The 9,732-nt window shown below is 42.4% G+C and overlaps 1 protein-coding gene across 1 annotated transcript in view; it reads right to left on the reverse strand.

Moving 5' to 3' along the window:
- Positions 1 to 9,732, reverse strand: part of TAS1R3 (taste 1 receptor member 3) — a 147,089-nt gene that overhangs the window by 30,726 nt on the left and 106,631 nt on the right. The gene's annotated exons all lie outside the window — the stretch shown is intronic.

Raw genomic sequence — 9,732 nt, forward strand, 5'->3', positions numbered from 1 at the left:
CAGAAAATAAGTTTTTTCAGCCACAAATAAATCCAGTTTAACTTAAAAATCTGAGAATCAGGCCTGATTGTGTATGGACTGATTCCTGCAGCTTTTTCCTAAAAGTCTGGATCAATTTCCAATTTATATAAAACTGGAAAATTGCTTGGTGCTTCATGGTGGGAGACATGAAGTGTTGAAAATGACAGGAGACTTTTAGGATTAAAGCAGATTTATGATACTGCTGAGAGTACAGAATTAATTTTAATTTTTTTATTAAAAAATAGCAACCTGTTTATTCCACTCCAAATCAAGAAGTTTGATCCCTTTGGAAACAAGGATTGAAACCCAAATGGGTGGGAGGTAAAAACATTTAAATTTGGTATAAATTTAGCAGATAAGCATTTGCTGCCTGATTTAACCCTGTGATGATCTGGGGTGTGCAGAAGAGATTTCAGCTCCTGGGCAGCCACTCTGCACTTCTGCACAGGAACAATTTTGGATGTTGTCTCCAAAAATTTGTCCAAAAAAATGTCTGATTTTGGCTCAGTTCACATTAATTCAGTTCCACCCATGGCTGGGATGGAATGATGGCTTCTCCTTCTCCAGGGACCTGATTCAAACCTTGTTCTAGTGGTTTTGGTTTGTTAATTTGAAATTTTTTCTTTTGTGAGATAGGATTAGGAGGAAGGTAAAATAGGTTTAATGATATAAAGAGAAACTTTATTACTAGAAACTATAAGAAAAAAACCAGGAGCAAACAAAAAGAGAAATAAAGAGAATAATCTTCCTGTTTTATTGGCTTCTGATAGCTGGTGTGCCTAAAACTTTTTTTTTTTTTTTTGTGTGTGTGTGTGGTTTATTTTTATTTGGGGCTTTGTTTGTTGTTGTTTGTGGGGTTTTTGTTTGCTTTGAGTTTGGTTTTTTTGGTTGGCTGTTTTTGGGTTTTTTTGACATCACAGGGAGAGGACAGAGGTGATGCCTCCTGGAGGATTTCTCTGCAAAAAAAACAGAGTTATTCTGATATTTTTTATTGTGAGAACTGTTCTTTCTTCCATTAATAAACTCCAGTCTCAAAATGGAATAAATCAGCCAATATCAGGGGATGTTCATGAGCATTTGGTGTACAAAACACCTTTCAGGGCATTATTAATTAACAGATTTAATAATTGCTGAGCAGGACCAGTGGGCACCTTTACTCTGGTGAGCTCATGCACTGTTCAATGAGGCACTTTGATGTGAAAAACCAAAATATTGGTGTGCATTGGCTGCAGGAGCTGCTCCTTCTCAAATCCTGATCCCTGATGCAGAAATTCCAAATTTAACAAAGCAGCTTTGTCCTCACCAGCTGAAAACCTGGCTGAGGTGAAAGTCCTGATCTGACAAACAGCACCTGGGGCTGACTCAAATGTCACCTTTTCTTTTCACCATTCATGCTGTTCTCTGTTTTCCAGGAAAACATCCTGGTTTGGGGTCATTTGGGCTGAACCTCTCCAAAAATAACAGAACTCTGTACCCAGCCTGGAGCTTTTGCAGAGCTGAAATGGGTTGGAAAAGTGGTTTTTTTGTTATTTTTTTTTTTCCATGCTGCTTTTTAAATAAATAAAAAATATCAGTAACTGCTGTAAACATCTCTGAGGTAGCTTGGAGCAAACACAGGGTGCTGGTTTTCCTGTGGAAGAATCCATTCTTGCTTGACTTTCCCTACAAAACTGAGGAATAAAGCTGGAACAAGGAGTTCTGTGAGTCAGGGAATTTAAGAAAACCATCTGATACATCACTTTTGTGTCAAATCCCTGATTTAGGGATTTTTTTTTTTTCCTGCTCTTTGCATGGACACTAAGAACTCTAAAACTGAGACTTGTCCCCCTTGAATGTAACTGGAATTTTCTGCAAAATAATGGGAAGAAGGAGGAATTTGAATGGACAGTGGCACCTTGACAAGGCTAAATGGCAGTGGCTAAAATTTGAAATATTGTTTAAAAAATGAGGGGTTTTATAATTTGTTCAGTAATTGAGGCTTGGTGCTGCTCAGGCAGGTGTTGTGCTGAGGGAATGTCACTGACAGGTCTAGAAAAAAAACTCCTGGAATACTTTGGAATTCCTTTCTCACTTGTAAAATGGTTGGTGTTAAGGATGTGGAATTGTGAGCAGGTGAAACATTACTGGGTTGGGATTTTGGTGTTTTAAGGGAATTAATTCATGGAGGATGATCTGGCTGAGCTTTATCACCAGCCAGCAAGGAACTGGTTAAAGCTGAAGGAAAAAAGAGGTGGAAAAATGGAGTTGGAGTCAGCAAAGTGTGAGCAGCAGACTCTCCCTGCATGATTTTAATGCCTCATGATTTTTGCTTTTTTATTTTTCATGTATTTATAATCCTGCACTTCTTTAGTTACAACTCCAAACTCCATGTACAGTGTGAGCTCAGCTCTCCCATTTTGCTCAGAACAACAATTCCTCTCCAAGGGAATCAAGGACACCTCACAGGCCCCAAAAATATAAACAAAAGTGAGTTGGGGGGAGCAAATTTGGGGTAAATTCCTTCATTACCTGAAGCTGTAATTGGAGGATTTACCCCCAGTCTGCAAATGGGCCAAACTTATAAAAATGTGAAAACCTGTGGTCCATTTTTAGGTGTAAAATAATGTGTAAATATAATTGTTTTTTATTCTTCTAATTTTGGCCTCTGTTTTTAGGCAGCCCCAAAAGGCACTGGCTCTGGAGAATATCCTGATTTATTCTTGGCCTCTTGCCATCCCTGACTCCTCTAACCCATGGGATCATCCCCTGGGGAAGGGAAGGCAGGAAAAGATTTCCCTCACCAGAAATTCTTGCAAAAACCTGGGATTGGCGGGGGGGGGGGGGGGGGGGGGGGGAAATAGAAAAGAAAATAAAAAAAAGTGGAAAATAATAAAATAATATCTGTGGTTGAATGACAACACCTTCTCCTGGATTGATTTCTGCTGGTGGAAAGGAGAACAAAAATGTGTAGGAACAGCTCCTTGTGGAGTGGGGCTGCCAGGATAAAGTCACCTGAACCTTTCCACTTTGTTCTGAGGGAAAAATACAGATTTCCATGTTGTTCTGAGGGAAAATTTGCATTTCCACCTTGTTCTGAGGGAGAAACAGGGATTTCCACACATGGTGCCATCCCCAAAGTGGAGTGGGAACTCTCACTTAATTTCTGAAGGAGCAAGCAGCACCCTGGGGTTTTTTAACTAAAATTATGTTTGCCAGAGTCCTCTTGGGTTAATCCTAAGCAAATACACTTTTCACACAGACCACCCTCAGAAGCTGACCAGGCTCCATGTTTATGTGTCTAAATTTGGCAGCAGGATTATATTGCATTATGGAAAGTAACCTCCTTTCACCCAGAGTATTTTTATTTTTAATGCACCAGCCTGCAAAGCTGAGGTGAATAACACAACTCTGGCAGGCACTTTTGAGCACCCTCTTCAGGACCAACCCATTAATTTTTCCACTCTTTTCCCAGTCATTTCTGATCTCAAAATAAACTGGAATCCCACTGCTTAATTATTTTAGGTGGGTGCAATGGATGGGCTGTAATTAGTGTCAAAATCTGGTGGCAGAGCTCTGTTCCCACGTGCAGAGAGGTCACAAAATGTGGTTTGAGGCACAGTGGCCACAAAGGGAACACTAAAATTTCAGCTCCCAGCTCCTGAGGACTCCCAGAATTTTCTCATTGCTCACAGGAATGAGCAGTGCTGGGTGTTTGTGGCTTGAGCTTTTTTTTTTTCAGGGAAAAATCTGATTTAATGTTATCTGTTGGAGCAGTAAAATTGAGTTTGAGCAGTGCTGGGTACTTGTGGCTTGAGTTTTTTTTGGGGAGAAATCTGATTTAATCACTCCTACCTGTGGGAGGAGTGAAATTCAGGTTGAGCAGTGCTGGGTACTTGTGGCTTGAGATTTTTTTTTTGGGAGAAATCTGATTTAATGTTACCTGTGGAAGGGGTGAAATTCAGATTGAGCAGTGCTGGGTGCTTTTGACTTTAGTTTTTTTTTCAGGGAGAAATGTGATCTAATCACTCCTACCTGTGGGAGGAGTGAAATTCAGGTTGAGCAGTGCTGGGTACTTGTGGCTTCACCTTTTTCTAGGTATGAAAAATCTGATTTAGTGTTACTTGTAGGAGAAGTGAAATTCAGTTTGAGCAGTGCTGGGTACTTGTGGCTTGAGCATTTTTTATTTTTTTTTTCCAGGGAGAAATGTGATTTAATCACTCCTACCTATGGAAGGAATGAAATTCAGTTTGAGCAGGGCTTGGTGCTTGCTTAAACTTTCCCCAGGTTGGAGAAATCTGATTTAATGCTGCCTGTGGGAGCAGTGAAATTCAGGTTGAGCAGTGCTGGGTGCTGTGGCTTGAGCTTTTTTTCCAGGGAGAAATGTGATTTAATCACTCCTACCTGTGGAAGGAATGAAATTCAGCTTGAGCAGGGCTTGGTGCTTGTGGCATGAACTTTTTCTAGGTGGGAAAAATCTGATTTCTTGTTACTGTTGGAGCAGTAAAATTCAGTTTGAGCAGTGCTGGGTGCTATGACTTGAGCTTTTCCCAGGCTGGAAAAACCTGACTTTGTGCTGCCTGTGGGAAGAGTGAAATTCAGTTTGTGGTCAGGGTTTGTGGGGTGCTCAACCTGCTCCAGGGGCTTGGGAGTGACCTGGAATTCTGGACAGTGATTTTTGGACACTTTTTCAGCTCAGTTGCTTCTCCCCTATCACAAAATACCTCAAAATCTGGAATGACAGAGGATGCAAAATCCCTGCTGCTTTTCAGATTGGAATTGGGTCTGGGGGCTTTTCCCTGGAATTCAGAAAGTGGGTGAGGAGCAGCTGCTGTTTTGTCCCACATTTCTGGAGACAACCCCAGGGGTGAGCAGAGTTCCAGGGGCTGATTTGATGCCTCAGCCATTTCCTCCTGAGCCTCCTGCTGCCCAACTGGAGCAGGACTGGGGATCTGCCCCCAGAGCTCAGCCTGCTGGATCCTTTGTGGGTTTGGGCAAGCTTGAGATGCTCCAGAACCACATGGGAATGAGTCAGTGCCGTGTCATGGGTTGGAAACTCTCCTGTCTCAGGCACTGCAGGTTCAAAAGTTGATTTTGTATAAATTGAGAAGGTTTAGTTGTAAGTGGCCCTGGTAAAATCCTGATTTCCTAGGAAATTCCTGCTGCTGTGGACCTTAGGGAAGGATTAATAAATGCAGATAAATGAGCAGAGCCTCTCCTGGAATTCTGCTTGCTGTAACTCCAACTCAAAGCTGCACATTTTTTCCATCCCCTCATGCTTCATGCAGGGATTTTGATCTCATACCTTTAATATTTAGTGTTGAAGGCACCCCTGGCTCTCAGAATAGACTAGGGGATGAGTACTTAATAATTTAAATGAAATAAAAGGTAGAAAGATATCCTTTCACTGGGGTAAAGAAGCAGCATGTGGAAATGACTCCTGGTTTCCCTAGGGAATGGGAATACTGGGAAAATCTCAGAGGCAAGAGGGATGAAATGGAAAGTTAAAAATGATTCCCAAAATCTGCCCAGGCTGGTGTGCAGCTGGTCCAGGCTCTGCTCCCAGTTCTGCCACTGCTCTGCTCTGTCAGTTTGGGTGACTCATTTCCTTTTGTGCTCCCTCTTGCTCCTGTCTAGATTCCAAATTTTTCCTCCCAGGAGCTGCCTGTGCTATGTGGGACAGACCCAAGTGTGCTGTGACCAAGAGAGAGCCTTGCACACTTGAGTGAGGGACCAGAAAACACATTTAATGTGGTTTTAGTTATTTTTAACAGCATTTGAATTGAAAAAAAAATCATAGCCAGTACTTAAAATTAATATATTTTAAAACTAAAATAATTTTTATAGAGAACTGATTTTTCAGATTTACTTTCCTACAGTTTGATCATGCCAAAAATATTAAACTTGACAGAAAAATATAATTTATACCTGCTCTGTGAATGTCAGTGATGTGCTGCTTTGTGTCTCTTTTTCCATCCCTGATTTTTTTGCTGCCTGTTGTTTTCCCATTTCTCCTTGGTCAGTTGTTTTTTTTTTTGGGGTAGCTTCTGTCTAGAATTAAAAAAAAATATATAAAAGCAAAAAATCAGTGTTGGTTTCCTGGGCAATTTCTCTGTTTTTGTAGCTGGTTTCTATTCATGGTTTTGAGATGAATCCCAGGAATCTGAAGCTTTCCAGCCAAAGGAGGTGTTTAAATATTGTGCCATCCCAGGGTGCTGGAATGCAGGGAGTTTTTGGAGATGCTGGGTGCAGACAGAGCTCTGTGACCTGCTCCAAGGACACACCAATTGCATGGATTAATGGGAATAATCCACACAGCTGGAAAATTCTGCAGTTGGGCACATCCAGGTCTGTCCCAGCACAGCTCAGATCAAAACCCTCTCAGCATTTCCAGCTGAATCAGTTCCTGCATTCCTGGACATGCACATTAATTCATTTCTGCTCCTTGGGTTGTAGGGAAGTGGAGCTTCCAGCTGGAGATTCAAGGCAGGAAGAAATTGAGGAATTGTCCCCAAAATCAAGCTCTGGTTTTGCTTCAAGGTGAAGCCTTCAGCTGGCCCAGGGAAGGTTCAGGCTAGATATTATTATTATTAATAATAATTAATAATTAATAATTAATTATTAATTATTTTTTCCCCTGGAACATGGGAATTGCTGCTCAGTGATCCTGGAGGGATTTTCCAGCCTCAGCAATGCTGGGATTGAGGAGTGCTTGGAATTTCTGTGGATTTCACCTGTCCCTGGCTGTGCCAGGGCTGGTATTTAATGATATTTACTGACATTTAATGATATTTAATAGTATTTAATGATATTTAATGGTATTTAATGATATTTAATGGTATTTATTGATATTTTTTTTATCCAGCCAGTCCAAAGGTGTCAGAGCTCTGCCCTGCTCATCCCCCAGCCTGTTCTTCTCAGCTGCTTTGGTGGCTGCATCTCAGGCTGCTGATTACAGTGGAACAAAAAAACATCTGGTGAGGCCATCACCTTGTCATTCTGGATGTGCCCTTCAGAGAAGGCAAATCAGGGCTCTTTGTGTTTGTGGCTGGGGAACAAGCAGGGTAATGCTGGGGCTGAGAGGTGCCTGCCTTGTTCCAGCCCTGCAGTAATGACAGCCTCTGCTGGGCAGCCCTCTCATTGTGGCTGCCTTTCAGTTCTGTCCTTTCAGTTCACAGTTCTTCCTCTAAACTGGATTATTTCAGGCTTGCTGAAGGTTTGGCAGCTGGAAGATTTGGTTTAAAGAGAAAAGTGAAAGATGGTGTTGGTGTAAATTAACCCTGGACTGTGGTGCCTTTGTTTTGCTGTTCCTGTGCAAAGTTCTTTTTTTCCATATTTTATTTTGAAGAATCCTTTGTCACTGCCAATTAGCTGCACTCTTTATTCCTAAATTATAACATTTCCTGCTACTTTACTGTTCCAGGAATTTTATCCTTTCTTCTTCCCATGAGTAGGTATTTTCTCCTTTGATCCTGGTGGAACACTCTGGGTCCTGTATTTAAAGAAGCTGTTGATGATAAGCCTGGAGTGTTGACAAATCCTGCACACAAGGTCTTGTACTGTAATTTGTGTCAACAGATCATTAATGCTGCCATTCCTTTTTAATTCATGTATTTATGGCTGTGAAGATGGGGGAAGGGGCCACTTCCACTCCTGTTTGCCAGTGTTAGTGGCTCTCAAAAATTCAGTAAAGGATGGAGGGTTCCCCTTGGCATCAGACATTTTTTCCTGATCTGATATTTGCTCAGTTTTTCTGTCTGCTGATCTTCAGTTTGGATTTATTGGGAAGTCTCTCAGTGCAGCCTGAAAACCAAAATGGTAAAAAAAAAAGGAAGAGATGGGGAGGAAGAAACTTCCTGACAGTCACAACTTCCCACAAGCCAATTACCCTTGTGGCCCCTTTGCCCACCTGAGTCAGTGCTTTAGATCTGAATTAGGTGTGAAATGCCGATTTTTCTTTTGCCACAATGAAAAAGGGGCGACTGGGAGCACGGAATCCTTTCTTCTGCTGCTGACCTGATCTGCTGGCAGGTGCAGAGCCTGCAAAACCGCTCCTGTTGCTGCTGGAAAGTCCCTTTTTCTTGCCTGGATGAAGCTGCTTTCTGTGGTCAGGATTTGTGGCCAGCTGGAGATGAGCAATGGGGATGTTTGGAATTGGGGGAATCAATCCCAATTCCCCTGGGAGTGGGGAGGGAGAAAGGCTGGGGAGCACTGCTCAGCTCAGAATGGAGAAGCTGCTTAAAAATTCAGCTCCTAGACCAGGAAAAATGTTGACACAGCTGCTCTTGCAGGATGTCTCTGGACTAGCAAAGCCCCAGAAAGCAGGGCTGGCTGCAGACTGTGCAGGATTAGAGAGGGGACAAAGCAGAGACCTGCAAACCCCTCTGTGAACCCCAGAGAAGCTGCTGCTCTTCCCCTGGGTGATTTTAGGAGACTTCAGCCTTGCTCAGCCTGGACTTGGCTCCTTGCAGTCAGGAAATATCCAGTCCATGACAGCAGCAACCACAGCAATCTGCTCCCTCCCAAAATCCCTGCGAGGAGCAGGCAGTAACCTCTGCAGTGCCACAGCTGGGAGGCAGAAAAGTGGGAAAAAAACCCTGGAATTGCAGCCTGGAAGGGTCTGTGTGTGACTGGGAGGGATCAGGGGAAGGAGACAGTGCTGGATTTGCTCTCTGATCAGTGGGAGCAGCTTTTGGCCTCCAGCCAGGCGTTTTCCAGGCTGCTCTGAGCACAGCTCTCTGATGGAGACATCAGGAAAGGCTCCTTCTTCCAGGAGATTCCATGGGATTCCATGGAATTCCGTGGGATTCAATGGGGTTCAGTGGGATTCCAGGAGATTCCATGGGAATCCATGAGATTCCATGAGATTCATGGGGATTCCATGGGATTCAATGAGATTCCATGGGAATCCATGAATTATATGAAAATCCATGAGATTCCATGAGTTCCCATGAGATTCCATGAAATTCCATGAAATTCCATGGGAATCCATGAATTCCATGAATTCTATGAAAATCCATGAGATTCCATGAGTTCCCATGAGATTCCATGAAATTCCATGAGTTCCCATGAGATTCCATGAAATTCCATGAGATTCCATGAGAATCCATGAGATTCATGGGGATTCCATGGGAATCCATGAGTTCCCATGAGATTCCAGGGGATTCCATGGGAATCCATGAAATTCCATGAAATTCCAGAGAATCTGCTGGGGATTAGGGTTGTAACTGGGATTGTGAATATCCAGGTGGTGCCACAGCTCAGGTGATAAATGTGGGAATGTGGAGGGAGGGGCTGTTCCTATCCCATTATCCCCAAATCTTCTCACTTCATAGAAATGTCAGAGTTGGAGTTTCCAGGGAAATTTTGTGAAGTTCATATCTGAAGATTATTTTAGGATTTTTCCCTAGAAACAAACAGTTCTCTGAATCTGTCTTGGCCAGTGTGGAGTTAACAGCAGGCTTTTTTTTTTTTTTTTTTTTTTTTTTCATGGTCATATTATCTAATAATAATAATAGCTGCAGTTTCTTGGAATTTGTTTGGAAGTGTCTGGTTCTGTCTGATGCTGGAGACAGGATCCTGGACTGGCTGAAATTCTGATTTGGATGCTCCCAAAGTTTCCCTTGGTGCAGTGTGTAATTATTTAAATGTTTATTTAGGGGGATGTTATAATTATAATAATAACACTCTCCTCTTTCCTGAAACTCTTCCCCCTCTGGCATTGAGGGAATTTAT

The sequence above is a fragment of the Oenanthe melanoleuca genome, chromosome 21 (genome assembly GCF_029582105.1).
Source record: "Oenanthe melanoleuca isolate GR-GAL-2019-014 chromosome 21, OMel1.0, whole genome shotgun sequence".
Lineage (NCBI taxonomy): Eukaryota > Metazoa > Chordata > Aves > Passeriformes > Muscicapidae > Oenanthe > Oenanthe melanoleuca.